This window comes from Misgurnus anguillicaudatus, chromosome 15 (genome assembly GCF_027580225.2).
Source record: "Misgurnus anguillicaudatus chromosome 15, ASM2758022v2, whole genome shotgun sequence".
Lineage (NCBI taxonomy): Eukaryota > Metazoa > Chordata > Actinopteri > Cypriniformes > Cobitidae > Misgurnus > Misgurnus anguillicaudatus.
In genome coordinates this window covers 34,702,208-34,719,830 of record NC_073351.2, presented here as the reverse complement: position 1 = coordinate 34,719,830, position 17,623 = coordinate 34,702,208, and the positions used below count along the sequence as shown (strand labels likewise).

The 17,623-nt window shown below is 36.3% G+C and overlaps 1 long non-coding RNA gene across 1 annotated transcript in view; it reads right to left on the bottom strand.

Annotated features, from left to right (window-relative positions):
- Window positions 1-5,020: 5,020 nt before the first annotated feature.
- The window catches only part of LOC141349795 (uncharacterized), a 96,093-nt gene continuing 83,490 nt past the window's right edge, over window positions 5,021-17,623 (bottom strand). Inside the window, exon 2 of the long non-coding RNA XR_012357828.1 lies at window positions 5,021-5,305. This is a non-coding gene — a long non-coding RNA (uncharacterized lncRNA). The remainder of the gene's footprint in view (window positions 5,306-17,623) is intronic.

Here is a 17,623-nt window from a genome sequence, read left to right as displayed (position 1 = left end):
ATTCTGGGACACACAGATGCAAACTTGTTTTATAAAAGGTAATGCCATAAGAGTACATAGGACAGTTAAGCTAGCTTTTACATTAAGAACATACAAAGCCTACAGTAATATACATGACAGTAAAAATGTGCCTTATTTACCGTTTTTCCTCAGAGGAGTCTCACCAATATAGAAGATCAATATTTCCAGAATCAATAACACATATGAAATGCATACAGTATATGCCCCCGAGATTGTGTTTAAACAGAATTACAATTACAGTATTGCCAGAAACCTCAGGAGTCAGGTTATAATATGAAGCACAATATCCTCTCCTGCAGGCAGCTGACATCAGCGGCAGACGTTACACCTACTGGATCAAATCATAAAACCTAATCAAATATGAACCTGTAGGGCGACTCGCATTAGTGATGGAGTGTGCCACCGTGATTTAAGTTGGCACCGATCGCACGCATCTGACCCTGAAACGCATTTAAAATGATAGCGAGGGACATGCCAATAAGGTATGCCTGAGAGGGGATTACAGTTTTACACCTGATCTTCATCGTGCTCTTTTTTTGATTCGAGAAATCGTGTGGGCGTCTTGGCTGTGAACACATTTTTGGGTATCAGCCGAGCTGATGTCACGATGCGCAGCCAATTACTGTGCCATAACGGTTGGCCTACGCAGCGCAGAGGTGCCAACCTGCCAAAAACAAAACATGTGAGAAGCATGATTCTTTTCTAAGCATCCTGCATTATTAATATGCCTGCCGTTTTCAACACAGCGCTCGCTGAAGCACCACACATTGTAAATGACTGTGCAGATTTAGAAAGAAAACGGGTATCCTCCCCAGCAGGTTGCCTTGGCGTGATCAGTATTGCTTTAAAACAGAGCTCATGCATTGTGAGCATGAATTTTAGGACTGTACAAATGTGCCCAACTGTGCAGGGAGCGTCACCCTTCGGTCTGACATCATGCATGACCTTTTGACTCCACCCCACTTTTTCTCAGTGGTATCACTGTTTATTACTTGGGTTGGGTAAAAAATTGCTCTGTCATCTTATTTAAATCCCGTCCATCCAGCAGCCTGTGATCGTTTCACCTGCCGACATCCATCTCTGACAGACGAAACGCCTCCAGGAAAATGAACCCGAGGGAAGGAGCTCTTGATTGTTCTGGCAGGGGTGAACCGGATGGCAGCGTAACACTTGGTGAGTCTCAGAAATACACTTCTGATTTCCTCACCACATGTTGAACTTAGCAAGTCAATTGACAAATCAAGTCAAGGGCTGTTTGGAGCTTGTTGCCATGGTTTTGTTAAACGTTGGATTAATCGAACACCTCAGACATTAAAATACATCTTACAATCAAAGATACTGCAGTTCAATTTAGTCTAAGGTGTTTCTTCCTAAAACTGAAATACAAATAGAATCAAATGAGACATTTGGTAAAATACATAAAAAACAAGATGTAAAATTAATCTGAGAAATGTTTAAAATCAGTCTTATAAATAAAAGGTAAAGAAGGTACAAACGTTTTCACTTGGGCGATATCTTTTCAAAAAGTCCACTACTGTACCTAAAATACTAAACCTTGGAGGTACATATCCCAGCCCCTTTACTAATGCAGCTCTTTTTAATTTGAGGGGGGGGTGAAAAGATGATCTACAACTTCAAATTAATATAACTTTTATTCATGTTTTGGTCTAGAAGCCTAATCTTGGTCTTGTTTTAAAGAAGACATTTTAAAGTTTTTCACGGAAATAAAATAAAAAATTGTTATAGCGGTTTACATTTATTATCATAAATAAAAAAATAATGCAATAAAGTATATATGTTATACATAAAATTATCACAAAAAATAATCATAAAAAATAGGTTTGTATTACACTTTTAGTGGTTTTACCAACAATGGCCATTAGGTGTCAACGGTTTGCTGCATACTCTTGTCACAAATTAATAAATTACTGTCACTGCATTATTATTACTGCTTAAAGGTTTGAAATATGAAAACTACATTCTTTGACCTTTACAATGATATATAACTTTTTGTGATAGAATAAAATGTACATGCAAAATATTGACGTAAACTCAGGTGTCCTGTGCGGCAGTTAAAGTGTTTTTATAGGTACAGTCCCAGTGACAACTTTTGTAATCGGGACGTCTACTTTTACTCCAATATTTTGCATCCTATTATAAATCTTCAAAAATGTTGACAAACTATATATTGTTGAATGTAGAATGTAGTTTTTTATATTTCAAATCCATTTTGTATTAATAAAAATGTAGTAACAGTAATATATTAATTTGTGACAAAAGTAAGCAGCAAACCATTGACACCTAGTGGCCGTTGTTGGACAAATCACTAAAAGTGTGACACAATTTAATTTTATATGATTTTAACTTGAAATTTGGATTACAACTCCTTGAGACGTATGGCTTTGTGTTTACTTTATTAATTTTGTGAAAAATTAAATTTTTATAATTTATTTTATTTTATGCATTTATTTTACCAATCATTATCTCTGAGGTACTTATATGCACTTTTTAGGTATAAATGTGTATTTATTAAAAAAAAAGGTGCCGTCCAGTGACAGCTTTTGTACTTTTATTTTTTGAGAGTGTACTGCAAACTCACATTCAGCTCTAAAATGAAAAACACAAAGACTGCAATCGATCAATTCACAACTGTTAAAATCAAATCCCGCCCTACATGCTGGAACTATTTCACATTACAGTTTACAAGGCTGCCATTCATCCAATTTCACCCCTAATTCTCTATTGGTGAGTAAAGTAAGGCCATGCATCCTGCTGGCAATGAAAGACAGAAAGGTCTAAAATAACATCTGTGATTGTACAGAAAGTAATCGTCATAAGCGAAACGGTGAAAGGTCGGCGAGTGCTATAGGAAATGGTTTGTGAAATTTAACTCGGTTGGTGCACGGACTGTTGTCCTGAACATCAAGGTTCAATGACCAAAACAGCGAGGAACTAAAAGTCAGCAGGTGTATGTGTAAATATATTAATGGACCTTTTTCTGGTGGATGAAAAGGTAATAGTCAACATGTTACACTTCAATGGCTAACGGTATAAAAACATATTACAGTTTGACTCTATTTGCCCAGACGTTACGTCGTCATCCTCCCGCATCCTCCCATCATCATCGGCTCATCTTGACTCATCTGTTCTTCTCTCCCATCACTCCAGTGACATTATTCCCGCTTTCACGCTGTCAGTCAAATCCACGAGCCCAATACATAATAGAGACTGCAGCGGATCGTGGTTAATTGTTTCTGTGCACATCAGAGCATTGCTATCACACGTTAAAGAGACTGCGGCTCTGTACTGAAAACAATGCAAGGATCTGCAGCTCACTTTGTGTAATAGGAATTATGCTAATTGCCAAAATGATGAGTTACAGGGAAAGAGGGAGACACAAAAGTACAAATCACGAGAAGAAGGCCTGTTTGACAAGTTAATTACTTATTAATCTAAAACTGCTTAAAGTCAGTTAGATGTAGGACAATAAGAAAAGAAACTCAGCGGAGATTGAGCTAATGTTGTCTACACATAGGCTACAGGGAAAAGCATTTTATTTTTAAATGAAATGCTGTCAAGGGTTTTAACATTGTTTTTTGTCCTTGTTGAACCCAAATGCATAAAAAGGATTAGTATACATGATGTTATATATCCCCTAGCTAAATTTTGGTCATCAATATTTGGAGATTTAAATTGGTGCAAGGCTTGGAGAATAGTTGATCATTTTTTGACAAAGTAAAGGAAGTTTCATTTAAAATAATGCATAGAATTTATCCAGTAAAACATAAATTTTGACTATTCATGTGAAATCTGTAGTAACAAGAAAACACATATTTTTATTGCATATATACACAGATATTTTGGGATGATGTCACACTTTTTATTATGAGAAAATGTAGTTGTTAAACTGGATTGGTTGGATATGATGATATATGTAAATGATTGTAGCGTAGAAAAAAATATTTAATCACTGGTTTTAATGGGGTAAAAAGTTTCATATACATAAAACAAAAGTGGTCTAGTGGTAAGCCTTTTTTTCTTCATTTTATTAGCAATACTGTAATGTGTTGTATAAATGTGAAAATAAAAAAAATTCTCTATTTTTGTTATACTGTTTATGTTCATATGCAATAAAAAAGTGTTTATGGACACAATTGGTCTATTTCAGAGTTTAATACAGCATTTATGTCATGTTTGCGCATCTGTGTTTTGACAACGTTGTCGTGTAGATGCATATTTTTAAAAACCGCAAAGTTTTTCTCATCAAAGCAGAATCAACTCAAATTACTCTGCTAATTTTGGACATTCAGATTTGATTTGTACATTATATTGTTTCCACTCCCAATAAAAGCAAAATGTGGTGCTTTTCGCAGGAAAATAAACATGATGTGTGTCATCAAACTTTAAAAAAAATCAAATAAAGCATAGTCCTAAATACAAAAGTAAAAAGTGTAAAAAAGTGAAAAATTGGATCTCAACTTAAACAATTAATTAGTAACACCTCAAAAAAGTAATTTTTTTCAACTTAAAAATTTGTGAAACTAGAGCGAAACGAAATTGTAATTTTTTTAATTTTGGTTTTGGTGTTACCCATTGAAGTATTTTTTTTAAGTTGATCCAACTTTTTACAGTGTATTAGTTGATAAAAAAAGTTTATGAAAATTAAAAAAGTTGCCTTAGCAATAAACCGAAATTTAATAAAGTAGTTATATTTATTAAAAAATTATAAATAAAATTATTAAGTTGAAATAAATAGATATTTAAACCAAAAGTGAAATAAAAGCATGTCGGTGTAAACAGTTATGTGATAATGGGTTTATCTAAGTGACACAAAATTGCAAAATCCAGGAAATTGTAGCACTTAAAGAAAGTTTCTTCCAGGAAAGAAAAACCTTTTTTTTAAGTATTTTGTATTCACAGGACATCCTTCTTTCATCTCAGAAGATCAAGGTAAACGTGATTCCTTCTGTTTGACCCCGTTAATAATGCACGCAAGATCTGGGTATTATTTACTTTTAATTTCTCATTTTCTGCTGCCCTTATTGTTTTTACTGATCATGTGTAAAGTCAGAGCTGATTTGTCAAAACCAAACTTGTGTGTTCAGGGTTGGGCATGATGATGGAGATCCTGAGGGATTTCTCAAGGCCGTGTGGGAAGGTGCCGATCGGTTCCACCACACTGCAACCCACAGCTACTGACTGTGCCTCCTCTATCACAGTTTGTCACCAGTCGTGCGCCAAAACAGATGGAGCTCACACAGCGGCACGCCGTGCCATGAGTTACCTGGCAGAAGATGAGCGAGAAGAGAGCGAGGGTGAGAGAGAGAGCTGGCGAGGGCTCCATAACAGCTTGCTGAAGCCAGTCTAACTCTATTAGTTTCTCAAGTCAAATGTCTTCGAATCTGTTGTTGTTCTTTCCCCACGAAATAATGTCTACAAAAGTAACCTGCAAAACCTAAACTAAAAGGGTTCAAAAGGTAGTTTTAAATCGCACAACTGGAACAAACAGTACACTGTAAAGGTAAAAGTTGGGTCATGTTACATCCATTTTTAATACCTAACAAAATGTAATAATAAAACCTGAGCATTTCATTTGCACGCCATAAGTATATTACAATAATTATGATTAACTAAGAATAACAATCAACTTTATAATTGTTAATATTCTGAAATGAGACTTTTTAATACATGCAGCCTACAAATAAGGCCTCAGGTGGATGCACTATTTAGTTTGAGAAACGGCCAACATTTCCTAGACTGGTTCATCACTTTTTGCAACCCCCTGAAATACTTCAGTTGCAGTTTGTTTTGCTTGCACTGTGTTTCTGTATTTGTATGTGTTGTGAGGATTTGGAGCGTGTTTCTGTATTTATGTGTGTTGTGAGGATTTGCAGCGCGTTTCTGTATTTGTTCGTGTTTTGAGTATTTATATATGTATTTGTATGTGCTGTGAGGATTTGCAACACGTTTCTGTATTTGTTTGTGTTGTGAGGATTTGCAACGTGTTTCTGTATTTGTATGTGTTGTGAGGATTTGCAACGTGTTTCTTTATTTGTTCGTGTTGTGAGGATTTGCAAGCGTTTCTGTATTTGTTTGTATTGTGAGGATTTGCAATGTGTTTCTCTATTTGTATGTGTTGTGAGGATTTGCAACGTGTTTCTGTATTTGTATTTGTTGTGATGATTTGCAAGCATTTGTGTATTTGTTCGTGTTGTGAGAATTTGCAACGTGTTTCTGAATTTGTATATGTTGTGAGTATTTGCAACATATTAATGTATTTGTATGTGTTGTGAGTATTTGCAATGCGTTTCTGTATTTGTAGGTGTTGTAAGGATTTGCAGCGCATTTCTGTATTTGTATGTGTTGTAAGGATTTGCAACGTGTTTCTGTATTTGTAGGTGTTGTGAGTATTTGCGACACGTTCCTGTATTTGTTTGTGTTGTGAGGATTTGCAACATGTTTCTGTATTTGTATGTGCTGTGAGAATTTGCAACACGTTTCTGTATTTGTATTTGTTGTAAGGATTTGCAATGCGTTTCTGTATTTGAATGTGTTGTGAGGATTTGCAACGTGTTTCTCTATTTGTATGTGTTGTGAGGATTTGCAACGTGTTTCTGTATTTGTATGTGTTGTGAGTATTTGCAAGCATTTCTGTATTTGTTCGCGTTGTAATGATTTGCAACGTGTTTCTGTATTTGTATTTGTTGTGATGATTTGCAAGCGTTTCTGTATTTGCTTGTGTCGTGAAGATTTGCGACACTTTGGTATATTTGTATGTGTTGTGAGGATTTGCAATGCGTTTCTGTATTTGTAGGTGTTGTGAGTATTTGCAACATGTTTCTGTATTTGTATGTGTTGTGAGGATTTGCAAGAGTTTCTGTATTTGTATGTGTTGTGAGGATTTGCAAGCGTTCCTGTATTTGTAGGAGTTGTGAATATTTGCAACACGTTTATTTATTTGTGTTGTGAGTATCTGCAGCACATCAAACTGATGAAGATGTTTTCTTAAATTGCTGGTGTTTTTTCTATTTGCATGTGTTGCAGTGCAGTGACCCATGTCAGCCACCATAGTTTCAACTTATATGTTTAAGTGAAAACACTTTAAGTAAAATTTTTAAGTTGAAAATAGTAAATTTTTAAGGTGTTCAAACTTTTCACTTTTGTAAACTTGCTATTTTACTTTTAGTATAAACCAGCGCAGGTGGACACCTCAAAAAAAATGCATTAACTTAAGAGCACCGTCTACACCATTATAAAGAGAATGAAACACATGAGACATCAACAACCTGCCTTAAAAACACTGAATTTCTTACATAGCCTGGATTTGAAGTCTTGGGTCCATATATGCAACCGAAAATTCACAAAATGAGACCCGGTGAGACTCTGTATGCAAAATTCTGTTAGAAACTTCCACAACTATGTAACTTTATAAACATCAGAACTGAAATAGGACTCACCTGAATTAGGAATTCAGCCACAGTGTGCCAAGCCTTATGAAATTAACCATACATTACCAAAGTAAAAGTGTAATAGCCATGCATTTCAATGCATTAATTATCCTTGGTTGCAGTAACTACTATGGTTATTGTAGCAAAGCCATGGTTAATTTGTGGTAAAGTAATTATGGTTTAACTATCGGTTTATTCATACGCACGTGTGTTGCCGCGGTTACGCATCTAGCTCGAAGTTAACTTCCCGTCTGTGCTTGTTTATTGGTCTGACTAGTGACTATACTGACCTCTGGAACAAATAGCTTGTGGAAAATAAAAATATTTCGCTTTCCAAAAGATGCGTGGAGATGGTTTTGGCAGACAGGAAAGAATTTAAGGATCTAAAGTTAACATTGTATACACTAATTTTACACATTAGCTCAGGGGTTGATAAGCTGAGAAGCTATGATTTTGAACTATTAATTTTGTTATTAAAAATAATCTACTCTGAAAGGACTATGTTGTTATTTATTCTTTGGGGAAGTTAGATTCGAGCTACAAAAGCTGCTTGTTTATGCTGTTGTTGCTGAAACCGGCTATTAGTCACCATGTTTTTTATGTTTTTTTTTTTCATAACTTGTAGTAAACCAATGTTTTTTTTTTAAGGGCAGCATGCATGCACAGCATGGTCGCAATTGTAAAATTACTTGTATAGAAGAGTATAAACAAAAGTATGTTTGCAGAAACCAAAATGTCCAAAATCTCTTGTGTGTGGACCTGCTGATGCTGGGTTTAAAAATACATTAAATGACATATTGGGCTGTTACTGGAGTACAAAAGAGTCAGGATGTTTGTGACAGTGGGAAAGAGAGGAGGAGAAAATGTGTTTGCCATGACAGATCTGCTGAGGAAATTGATGACTTGTTATAGGATTGTTTCAAAGGTTACAGTGTCTCAATGTTCTCCTGGTCATGAACACCTCTTGGAAAGCATCTTGTTTTTTAAGTTATATTTTTAAAGCCTTTTATGCCTTTATTTGGATAGTGTTGTAGTAGAGAGTTGACAGGAAAGTGTTGGGTGGAGATAAGGGGAGCTGGATCGGCAAAGAGTCACAGAGACGGGAATTGAACCCGGGTCGCTGTGAACGCACTACCGCTATATGACGGAAAGCATCTTAACCTAATGATTAAACATTAACACTGGAAAAATTGCAATAACACAGAACAAACAATAACAAGAAATGGTTCTTCCAAAATTAAAAATTTTCTTCATCCCATGGACCACAAAAAAAAAAACATCTTTAGATTTTGTGGATGGTAATTTATGAAGTCATACATGACTAAAAAGCACAGGCTGTGTTATTTAAACCTGGCTATTCTGACAAAACATGGCAAGAAAATGATGACAGAGTTTTTATATTTGGATGAACTATTCCTTCAAACTGGAAAATACGCTACAGTAACCGTATGGCTGACATTACGACAACCCTAAAGAAATAAGTCCTGACAACGTAAAGACTCAGCAAGCCTGTCATATAGGCAAGCTTTTTACAGACAAAACCTGCGACCATAAGAACATACTGTTCTCAAACAATAAAGATACAGAACTACTGTAACACTTTCTGACCCCAAAACCCAACTCTTCACAAAAGATAAAGGCGTTGTTCAGATTGGACTTTCAGTGTTTGTGTAAATCCAAATGCACAAGAGGAATTTGCTATTAACAGAGTAAATTCTGCTCGTCTGTTCATTTTAAAGTAAACAATAATCATGAATGCATCCTAATCCCCATCTGTGAATAATAATAAAGCACAACACGTCTGTTTTTTCATCAAAATGAGAACTTTACATAACTCTGCAGTTACCTCGTGCCTCGAATCAAAATGTCCCATTGTGGTCTAGAGACAACAACGTTTGTAGATTAATAGAAAAAAAACGCCTTTCAGTCAAAGAAAGGAGCTGGTTGATGTGTTTTCAATATTTGAATGCTCTGGGATGCAAATGAACTTTCAAAATAAATTCAAATACCACATGGGGCAGAGACAGGAGAGATGAAATTATAATCAGTAATGCCGAACGATACCCTCACACCAAACCAATGAGTCAACATTCATTTATTTCAGGATTTTGTTCTTCTGTTGTCACACACACACACACACACACACACACACACACACACACACACACACACACGCGCGCGCACACACACACACACAATATTATGATGGAAATTAACTCTCTGCTTACAGAAGAGATACAAATAGGGCCCCATCATTCACCCAAAACACACAAATTACTCATTACGGGAATAGGAACAACCCTTTTAGACTGTGCACTAGATGCACAAACCATTTTTCACGTCGTTAAATTAGTAAAAGTGGATTTGGACACACCCTTTTAGACTAGGTGCCATGCGCTTTAGACCATGCACTTAGATCGTTAACTCTTTCCCCACCATTTAAAGGCGCTCTAAGCGAATCTGTGTGACGTCACTTTTTGTTGACATTTGAACTGTTTTCAAACAAACAGAGCATAGCTAACTCCTCCCGCTTCCCCTCCCTTCCGTGCTTTCATGAACGCGCCCAACCCCCACCCTCAAATCCTTCTTGTTGTTTATTGGCTGGAACACTTTGTTATGGTTTCTGTTTTGTAGGTTTGGCCACTTTGTTTGTATTGCAGTTTGTGGAGCCTGGGCTGTCTACAGAGATCGCTTTTTTTACAGTTTGATCAGCGGACAGGCAGCAGGCAGATAGTGAGGAGATTTTTGCTGTATGTAACAAAAAATGTTTTATGGTCTAAAGCACGTGAATTCGCTTAGAGCGCCTTTAACACTTTTTTCCGGCAATCCATATTTCTGCTGTTATCCAACAGGTGGCGCTCTTACCCAACTTATAAAACCCGGAAGTATTCCCTTAGAGCAAACAGTTCAAACTGTGTGAATGTTTTAAGGATTGCTCTGAATCTGATCTCTTTCAAAAGTCCTTCACAAAAAAAGCAATTATCTCAATTTGGTATTTTTGAAGAAACCTACCCATATTTGAGAGGTGATAAAATTTAGTTTGAAAGCAGAGGGTCTGTTTTTTTTCATTTGATGTATTGAATGTTTATATATTTAAAGAAGAACATTTTCTGGAAGGCATTAAACTTTTGCAAAAATCATAAAAAATGCTGGCGCTGGCTGGCAACTTAAAAACAAAAAAAAAAAAACGCTGACGGATGGACCGTCAACATATATCAGTGTTATTGTTTTGTCTAAACCAGTATTGTTTTTGTAAGGTTTGTTTGTAAACACTACTTAAATATCCTGGAATAATCTAAACCCTGTTCTGGAAACCGCCCATTACAGTAGAGATGCACCGATATATCGGCAAATCGGCACACTGTAAAAAAAAAACTGCAGCATGAAGTGAAAACAACTTGGTTTTGCAAGTCAATTCAACCTACTATTTAAAGTTTTGGTTTGTTAAAAGTTGACATAACTTAAAAAAAAAACAAGCTTAAATTGTTTAACTTCATTATTTTAAGTTAAAGTGACCTAAAAATATATACTGTATGTTGATTTGACAAAAAAATGCTACGTATTTTTTTACAGTGTATCAGCTGATAAAAGGAATTGTAAATTCCTGGCAGCCTAATATATTTGAAATAGCATAATTTTCAACCTTAAACAACGTGTTGTTAATATACTTTAATATTAGAGATGCACTGATAATACATTTTTAACCAATATTTAAAGACAACCAATATTCATGGCCGATATATCATGTCAATCAAAAGAGAACAGGAAAATACAATGAATTTAACCTCTGTGAAAACGTAAAGAAACATCACTATTTTAATGTTTAATAGTAACGGTCATTATATGAATGAATAACATTCAGAAAATCCACCAAAATATTGCTAGCAGCATTGGCCGATGTCAGTGTGAATAATCGGCTATCGGTATCGGTGGAAAAATGTATTATCGGTGCATCTCTAGTATTACAGTATACTAAAAATACTTGCTATTATGCTAATGAATCCTTTCAATGACTTGTTTAAGGTTGAAGATCTTGCTTTATTAACAACATGATCTCATGGAAATTTGTGTTATAGTCACAAAAAATGTGATTAATTTATTCAGTTTTTAGTGTCTGTGGCCCGGCTTTCTTTTTTGTGTCATTTTATGTATTGTCTTTTCCTCGTTTTTAAATTATTGTCGCTTGGGGTTGCGGTTAGATTTAGGGTTTGGGTTAGGATGTACTTTTATGTATTGGTTTCTACATGTTTTTCTTTCACTTTTAAAACTATTCTCGCCTGGAGTTGGTGGTGATTCTATTGGAAGTGATTCTAATCCCAAACCCAAGCGACAAAGGTAAGAAAATAGAAAAAACAATGAAAACAATACATAAAATGACACGAAAAAGAAGGTCGTGCCACAGCCAGGTAAAATTATTTATAGAAATGTGTGCAAGAGACACAAAAAAGACATTCGCGCTCAAGGAACAAAAAGCTGAATTTTGTGCCATGAACACAAACAAATTAATAATTTTTTTCGTGACTACAACAGGACTTTCCGTGAGATCAGTCTGTATTTAAAATATATCGGGCTGCCAGAATTTGTGCTGTCTCATCTAATGGATACCACCTGAAGTAAACAACTGTTTCTATTTTTGGGCATCCCGAATCCTTTAAGATTAACACAGCAGTCTGCATGACAAGAAAAATGTACACTGGTATAGAGTTTGTGTGTGTATGCAAATGTGACGGAGATAAAAAAAATGCAACAATCTGTTAGCATATCCAACGCATGCACCAAACTGTCAATTAAACAATGATGGCCAGATGTTCGGCTCTCTTCATTAAGTTTAATTGATATCTCCGTATCATTCTCCCACGGTCCATTTGAAGCGTGCGCCATCAACAACGCTTCTAGATGGCACTGTGCACTTATCAACAACACTTTTCCAAAGATGTCAGTGATCTGGAAAGCTGTCTTTACAGTGACATACGCAGTTGGGTTCCATGCTATGTTGCTTTACAATGACATTTCCTTAATTTACTCATCCGTAGCCGATAGGAACCCCGCTGCTGAAGTCTCATTTTTCCTTTTTACCTGAGGGCAGGCATTTGAAAGATTTGGTTGTCGTGCAATAACAAACTCTAACCTTGTATCTCACCTTGGAAAAGAAAACAAATAGGCCTAAGTCTGGATTAAATGCTTTCCTGTATAACTTTACTCAGGATGATACTGGTGATGTTTTTTTTGCTTGTTTAGATCTCGGATGACACGCCCATAGACCGCCCCCATTCGGTTTAATTGACAGCTTGATGGATATCGAGCGTTGGCTGATATCATCAATTTTAATCAGATGCACCTGGATTGTTTTATAATCTATTTCAGATAAACGAAAAGAACATAAAAACAAAATGCTGTTGGTTGCTTTACATATCAATCAGACAGTTTTGGCAACAAGATGCAATGAAGATGAGACTTTACGGCACAACTCAAACGTGTTGCTAGATGACCATCTTAGGAATTCACGTGTATAGGAAATATCATATTTATTCCCACTGTTTTGCTGGAAATGATAAAAGGCGGTTCAAGACCTCTTCCCGACAAACACAAACACATTTATAGCTCACAAAGATTAGTAACAGAACCCCGGGGAGGTAACACTCATCTGTGAGTGCCACTGTGCACGCTGACATTGAACAAGGGCTTTATCAAACCCAGGGGCATTCGGGGACACAAAAGGACCATACAGATCATCGCACAGGGGACCACGGCTCTAGGTCTGCCTTTAATACCTGACTGCAGTGAACAAACCCATACGGCATTTCGCTTTTCCCTGCGGATGGATGAATGATTGCTCTCTTCTTAAACCACACATAGTGGTTTATGCACAGAAAGAGACGCTCAACCCTCGTGGGTTTGGCAAAAGCACGGAGCCGGCGTCTGAGAACATGCGGACTCATGGGAGGCAGAGATTTTTTAAATATCTGAACGAGAAATAAATGTCTGAAATTGACCTCTGATTCTACCCCAAGATGGTGCTGTGCCATTAGCAATCTTGCAGTTTCGTATTTTTCCGTCTTTTGTCATTTTGTGCACGTTTGGTGTTAGGCTGAATCTGTGAAGGAAATAAACGGCGAGATCGGTTTTGTGTATCTCGACTGCGGATGTTCTGCATGTCCCAATACACAAGCGCATACACGACTGCAAGCGCGTGGACGTGCACCCAATAAAAATGAATGTCAAATGACTGCAACAGATAATTATGAAAGTGTAATTTGCTGAAACAATGATGACTCGAGTGAAATTTACATATGAAAAACAGAGTTCAGTCTGGGGTCCTTTTCATTCATTAGAATATTTTCTATTAGATTGACTGCGTGATTTGATATCTGGTTAGTTGTGTAAGTCAGGCTGACAGGGTTTAGTTGGTTAGTCCCTGCTGGTAGATACTGTAACATAGCATTATGTCAGAAAAGGATCTTTATGCAGTAAAGGTCATTTAAAAGTTGTTCAAAAGCAGACTGATCTCACAGAAATGTGATTAATTTATTTGTGTCCATGGCACGAAATTCAGCTTCTTTGTGCCTTGAGCGAGAATGTCTTTTTCATGTCACTTGCATGAATTTCTTAGTTTTTTTTTGTGTCCGTTACACAACCTTGGTTTCATTTTATGTATTGTTTTCATTGTTTTTTCCAACTTGGAGTTGGGGTTAGATTCACATTCTGTTATATTTTTAGACATCGTAACCCAAACCCCAACTCTAACCCCAACTTCATGCGAGAATAGTTTTAAAAGCGGAAAAAAAACATGTAGAAACCAATACATAAAAGTACATCCTTACCGAAACCCAATATCCAACCCCAAGCGACAATGATTTAAAAATAGGAATAAAAAATGAGCAAACAATACATAAAAAGAAATGAAAAAGAAAGTTGTGCCACGGACACGAAAAACTATTTATAAAAATTTGTGCAAGTGACATGAAAAAGACATTTGTGCTCAAGGCACAAAAAAAAAATGAATTTCGTGCCATGGACACGAATAAATGAATCTTTTGTGACTATAACACGATTTGCCGTGAGATCATGGTGTTCAAAAGTATACTATGATGTAATAACATTGTTTGCAACATTTAAAGCTGCAATCTGTAACTTTTTCTGATTAAAAGGGCAATAACATAAACAGTATGGAGCAGTTTCCTGGACAGGGCTTAAGTTTAGTCCCCGACTAAAATGCATGTTTGAGCTGTTTTAGCTGAAAACAGCTTGCACTAACATATCTTAAAATATGTCATTGTTTTGTGTCAGTATGGACATTAGTTATGCTTTTGTAAGTGTTACTAACGTCCTGTATTAATCTAAATCCTTTCTTGAAAACTACCCCTCAGTATCCAAAACTGCCTCCTTACTGTACCAAAATTCACAACTGGTGTTAAGTTTTCAGGTTTGGGTTTTGCAGGAAATGTCAGTTGTTTTTCAATGCATGAAAATATATAAGTTCATACAGTAATCTGCAATTTCATGTTTCAAACACATATGGCGATAGAGAGGCAAACTTACAGATTGCAACTTTACACCAAACGTTATGCAGTAATGCAAAATTTAATGCAAGAAGTTAATAATGAATAAAGGCTGAGTTGTCAAGTTTAGATTTCGCAGATGATGTCAGTTGTTTTTCAATGCATGTAAATAGAAGTACATAAAGTAATCTGCAATTTCATGTTTCAAACACAGATGGCGATAAAGAGGCAAACTTACCGTATGTATTGCAACTTTACATCAAAAATTATGCAATAATGCAAAATCTAATGCAAAGACCCCAGATGAAACCTGCCGACATTATGGAATAAAAAGCTATGAATGACGAATCAGTCAAAAACAATCTTTAAATATTTTTATATGTAAACTTTAAATTTCACTGAATTGTTTATAAAACACAGTATACTTAAAGATACACATGCATCATCTTAATAAATTGTAATATAATTCGTATAGTATGTAACCTTACACTTTTTTCAACTCTAGGTCCACTGGATTATACATTATGGATTAAAGGTGGGAAATAAACCGATAGGGATTTTTTACTTTAGTCTTTATCGAGGTTAAACGCCCCCGGCACATGTATTCATGCACCGCAGTTTTAAAACAAGTGATTGTAAGCTATTGAAACACAAACAACAGAGCTAAATGCGCATGCTGTTTCTGTGTGAGAGGAGCGTGCACATCCGCTGCTCATTGAGCTCTTGAGCATTTTTGCCGCTTTATTGGCCTTTAATACACACATGTGTCAAAATTCCCATCTTTCCCATCCTCATAAACACAAGCATTTAGGTTTTAAGAGAAACTAAACAGCTGTAAAAGAAAACGCTGTATATTCCATCCGGACTTTGGTCTTAAAGGGGAAGTTACCTAATGTTGCTCCTGTCTGTCACTCATGTTAATCAAACAGCATTGAGTAAAAATCTCTCACTGCTCTTCACTAAATTTTCTACCTTAAGTAAGATGGATGACTTGGATGAGTTAAAAAACAACTAGGTAAAACGAGTAAAAAGAAGAATTTCTGTTGGAAGAGTTGCGTCATGTGGACGTGGCATGTGTCACTGTAAAGATATCACCGCATGACATTTGTAAATGCCATCAACACTTTTGCACTCTTCATCAAATACAAGCGCTACAGTATGGAAACGTGTGTGTTTGTGAATGTGAGGGGAACTGCAGGCAGTAAGTTAGAGACTTAGAAATGTCATGACGGGTTGATAGTGGCCGCGCACAGCATAAAGGGGCTCTGAAGCGAAAAGACACATTACCGTGACATTAAAGAGGTCTGGGATGTGCTCATAAATCAGCGTAAGGCGCACCGAGTCACCAACGGATGTGAGTGCTTTGTGTGAGGGGGCTGAAAGTGTTTATCACACGAAAACTCAAAGCTTTTGTGCTTTTGGGTCAAGGTCAATGTCTCAGACCCGAGACCTGAGACGATCTTGAATGATAAAACTCACGAGTAACATATGTTCAGACACTACACAACTGCAGTCCACGTGCACCCTGTCTAACATGTTAACATGACAGGCCGTGCATGAGAGATTCAGTCATTTGAACATGAAAATGGTCAATTGCCCCTCTGTGATGGGATCATCTTATGTTCAGTGACATTAAACGAACTCTCCCATTAAACTGAATTAAAATGAGCCATCACGTGGACTGAGGAAGTGACCACAGCACATAAAATACATGTAATATATGCATGCCATTGTCCAGAGGCAATAAATAGTTAGTCCATCTCACTTTTTTTCAGAAAAAAATCATTATGTAATATCTTTGTTCTGATGATCCCGAAGGAAGATATTTTGAGGAATGTTTGTACCAAACCGTCCGTGAGCCCCATTCACTTCCATGCAACATGATCTCACAAAGTTCCATGGTATAGTCACGAAATATTTTGCTTGTCTATTTGTATCATTGTCACGGATCTCCGCATTTTTCTGTGTCCGTACCACATACTTTCTTTTCCGTGTCAGTTTCACGTATTGATTACTCAATTGTTTTTCCTAGTTTTAAACCATTTTCGTGTGGGTTTGGGGTTAGATTTGGGGTTTGGGTTAGGATGTCACTTCAACTATTGGTTTATACTATTCTTTTCCAGATTTTTAAACAATTGTCGCCTGATGTTAGGGTTAGAGTTGCGTTAGGGTTAGAGTTGGGTTTGGGTTAGGATGTCATTATATGTTACAGAAAGTCGTTTTAACCCATGTGAAAACTATTGAGTAACCAATACTTGAGAAAGTCCGTGGTACGGAAAAATGTGGAGATCCTGACAATGAAAAGGATAAATTAGCAAAATATTCCATGACTATAACACGGAAATTTGTGAGATCAGGTTGCTCCATAGTAGGAAAAAAGGGTACTATGGAAGTCAATGGGGCTCACGAACGATTTGTGAAACCAGAGGTGTACCTTGCAAAATTTTATGAATTTCAGCTGGTGTAGATATTTCTGCCACAACGCTCTGTAAAATATTTTAGTTTAATAGCATACTGTGAAGATGAGACTTGTAAATAACAATAGATGTTAAAGTTAGTATGCAAGGATAAGCTAAAGCTGGCTTAATGACACTTAAGTGAAGTGTTGTGGAGATATGCAGACATTGTACAAAATATAGCAGCAGACTGAAAATG